Below are 4,327 nucleotides of genomic sequence, written 5' to 3'. Positions count from 1 at the left end.
AAGGGGTTTGAAATTGAATCAAAGCAGCATTAAGGAAAGAATTTAATCTTGCTTTTGAAACCCAATTTTGGGTAATCTGGTAATATCCCAACAGTTATTCTAATGGAAGAAACTAGACAGGGACAAGAAAAAGAATCTAATGGAAGAAACTAAGTAGGGAAAAGAAAAAGAAATACAATAACTGGTTTACAAATATGATCAAAAAACAATGTCTAGTAATGATGTCAAAAGTTTGATATATATGTCCAATAATGGTGTCTGACACTGCACATTTCACCCAGATGGAGTGTCTGGGTGGCAAACATATGTTAAATATAAGGATTAATTTTTATCTTCAAAAAAAGACAATTAAACAAGGCAATGAAAGAGTGCCCAATTCAGTATAAATCAGACAATTAAACAAGGCAGTAAAGACATTAGACTCTGTTGTGGATGTAGGTTGAGACTGAACCAGATAGAATAATTTTTTAATATAGTGTAGAGCAGTAAGCCTAGAGATCACCCTCAACCCCCCCACCCAATAAAATAATAATAATAATAATAATAATTTAAATTTCTGAGATGATACATAACAACTAACATTGCATCTGAGAATCAAGCCTACATTACAAGAGTTTCCACCAAAATATGAAAGCACATTGTCATTGTCTACATCACTCTGATCTACAATTGGAAAATACAAATGGAAAAAAAGAAAATCAAATATATTAGCTTTAAATCCCACCCCAACTATGAATTTAGTGATCCAACCAGAACCAATCCAGAATCGTCATCGGTTACTCTGACATAAACACTATCGGAAACTCAAAAGTCTATGATGAAGTTCCACCCAATGTGGCAAAGTCCGTTGCCATTAATCCCCCAGTATAGCTAGTCCATTACAAACCCAACCAACACTTGGAGGATCCTTAAAACCCTATATAGCATGAAAGCATAAAATCAGGAGAAACAGAGAACAAGTACCAGAAATATTGGTGAAGAAAGCCCACAAAGTAACGATTTGGGCAGAGGAGTAGCTCCTCCCTGTGGCAAATAGCATGGTTTTCTGCAAAAAAAAAAAAAAAAAAGGAACCGAGGATTTAGATGAAAGCGATAGTAGCAGAAGAAGAAAGAGACATACCTGTGTTTAGAACCAAGGGCGGAGGCGGATCTGGTCTCTTCTCTCTATGCGCGAAGAGCAGGGTTTTCTGCTTAAAAAACAAAAAAAAAACAAAAGCAAAAACAAAACAAAAAAGGGGAAACTGATGATGAAGAAGATGGAAGAGAGTAGAAGAAGAAGAAAAAGATGAAAAAGGCATACCTGTTGTGCTCAGAGCCAGGGCGGAAACGCTTTTCCTCTCTCTCTGCACAAAGAGAAGGGTGAAGAAGCACTCTATCATTTTGATCGGGAACGATTTCTCAAAACTCATCAAATTGTTTGAGATTTGAGCGCGCGTGGGAAGGGGTCTCGGATTTTTAATTTAGGGACATTTAATTATCCGACCCCAATTTGCGATGGAAAATTTCCGTCTCCAATGATAAGAAAATTTCTTTAATTTAAGGACAATTAGTTATTCGTCTCTAATTTTTGGGATGAAAAAATTTCATATGTAGTGACGGAACTATTTCTTTATCAAATGATTTATTGAGTGATGAAAAAAATCCATCATAATAGATGTAAATGCAATTATAATAAATGTAAAATTTAATCATAATAGTGACAAAAAAACTCCGTCCCAAATATTGGGACAGTAATATATCTATCCCATATTCCCATATATTGCGACAGAATTGTATCCGTCTCGAATGGTCTATTTAGGGACAGAAAGTAATCCGTTGTAATAGATGTAAAATTCAATCACAATAGCGATGGAAAAATCCATCTCAAATATTGTGAGGGTAAGATATCTCCCCCAACTGGCAACTGCTATAAATGTAGCGATAGAATTATATCTGTCCCAAATGGTTTGTTTAGTGGACATAAATTACGTCCGTCACTAATGCCCACTTTTCTGAACAGTCAGTATCTGTCACAATTGCTACACAACTAGGGACAAAATTATTTCTGTCTTTAATTGTCGATTTAGAGACGGAAAACCATCTGTCTTAATAGATATAAAACTCAATCATAGTTGCGACGGAAAAATCGGTCTCAAAAATTGAGACGGTAAGTTTTCTATCCCAATTGTTAGATATGTAGGGACACCACAATAACAATGGAAATAATCCATCTCAATTATTGCGATGGTATATTTTTTGTCCCAAATAGTCAAAATTTAGCGACGGATTTATAACTGTCCCGAATGATTTATTTATGGGACGAAAAATATATCCGTCTCTAAAAAACTGTCGCAAATGCCCCTTTTTCTTGTAGTGTTGATAGCGAAGGTTATCAAGTCCTTATGACTTAAGCCCTTTTATAGGCACTCAATTAGCCATTAAAGTCAAACCAAATTCAAACTGATTTGAATTCAAGTGCAAAATATTACTAATAAGTAATTGAACTTCACCATTAATCAAGGACCACCCAAGTTCCTTGTTGAACTAGTTGTTAAGCTCTCTTGGGCATTAACGAAATGACTTGAAAGCTTAACACTTGATTATCCATTAAGATCCTTCATTTAATTATCTAAACTATCACTTTTGAATCACCAAACGACTGTCACGGATGACCGCACACCACCACGATTGACTGCAAAACATAGAGGCAATTTTAATTAAGGTTTTGTTTAGATAGACGATGTCACGGTCGAGTGTCGTTATCATCCGTAGGTCATACTTAGAGTTTTTCATTTAACTCCGTTGATCACAAATTCTCACCAATGATCATGCATAACAAGGTCTAAAATTACTCCAAGCTAAGCCACCTAGATTCTTGGGTTTTCACTTAGGTCTCACTATCTTTTTTGGGCTTTTTCTAATCTTGCTTAGATCGTTGCTTCAATATTACAATAAGTTATATATTTAAGCACAAGTAATCTTGATCTTCATGAGAGAATCCATCTTCAATGTGGATGTAGACTTTGAAGCTTTCACCGGTCTCTTCAAGGATATTGTGGATGACTATAGCTCTTCATGGTTGATCGACTTCAATAGCTCATTATCTTCTTCAACATGTTTTGCTTCCTGACTATAAGGAATGTCCTCATTGAATTGGTTGTTGCACTACCCTTCATAGGTCTCATTCATATATTAGAACACCCAAAACTAAGGATTGGTTGCCACTGCTATCACATGTCTCACTAATATAATAGAACACTTAATCACATTAACCAAAGTTTTCATATCCAAAATATTAGTATCCAACTAATAGATCTCTTATGATTTAATAATCTCTTCTTCTTTTTTTTTTTTTTTTAATGACAAGCCATGATGATGTAAGAAGCACAAGCTCCCCATTAACATGAAGTTTCTTACAAATATATTATCGTGACGAATGATAAGAATCATATGTAAGGGTTTGAAAGTTTTCCAATGTTGTAAACACCTCTAAGGTTAACTAAAAGGAGTTCCCTGATGTAATGGTCATTACACTACATTATTCCAAATCACTTTCCATTTACCTTGATGGCCAATTAGTATGATGAGTTGTTAGACATCACCGCAAACCACTTGGTCTTTACCAATTCAGTATAATGGGTTGTTAGACACCACCACACATCAATTGATTTCTTACCACTTTTTGATTTGTCAGATATGATGAGCTATAAGACACATCACACCTATTACAGGCTAGAGTGGACTTGATGAGATGTTAAGCTACCATCAAGTCACTTAACTCTTTGAATGTATTCTTACAAGATATAAAGCACCATCACAACCCTTTAATATCATTTAGTGGAAACTCTATTCACTTTCACGTAACTCTCTCCCATCACATCATCTCCCATTTCTTTTCCTTCTAACATCTCCAAAAATCATTTTGGAATGCTTTGCAAATGAAATCTTTAATTATTTTTTAACGAATGACAAATGGTCTTACATATAGACAATAACGTATATGATCAAATAATGCAAGTGCCTATATAACCACATCTGCTCTTACTTGTAGATTATAAATTATATAAACTCAATGAACGCACAATGAACTATAAAACTATAATTGGTCTTACACATGGATCAAAAGTTGTTTAGACTTAAGAAATACATAACTAAACTAGACTTATATCTAGATATGAAGACAAATCTCCAAACCTATAAGGTCATTAATGGACTTACATCTAGATTAGCAAGGCCAAAGTTGGTCTTACATATTGATCAAGAGTTGGTTAGACTAGAGACCAAGAAGGCCACGAGTGGACTTACAAAGTTGGACTTACAACTCATCAGGACCAATAAGGCCAAATAC

The 4,327-nt window shown here is 34.8% G+C and overlaps 1 long non-coding RNA gene across 1 annotated transcript; it reads right to left on the bottom strand.

The window, feature by feature from the left end:
- Window positions 1-936: 936 nt before the first annotated feature.
- LOC122071377 lies at window positions 937-1,499 on the bottom strand. Its single transcript, XR_006138163.1, has 3 exons — window positions 1,301-1,499; window positions 1,121-1,187; window positions 937-1,045 (listed from the first exon to the last, which is right to left on the bottom strand). It is a non-coding gene; the product is annotated as an uncharacterized LOC122071377 (long non-coding RNA).
- Between the last annotated feature and the right edge of the window lie 2,828 nt (window positions 1,500-4,327).

This window comes from Macadamia integrifolia, unplaced genomic scaffold (assembly GCF_013358625.1).
Source record: "Macadamia integrifolia cultivar HAES 741 unplaced genomic scaffold, SCU_Mint_v3 scaffold_216A, whole genome shotgun sequence".
Taxonomy (NCBI): domain Eukaryota; kingdom Viridiplantae; phylum Streptophyta; class Magnoliopsida; order Proteales; family Proteaceae; genus Macadamia; species Macadamia integrifolia.
Note: the sequence above shows the minus strand (reverse complement) of the source record. Positions and strands in the feature narration are given on the sequence as shown.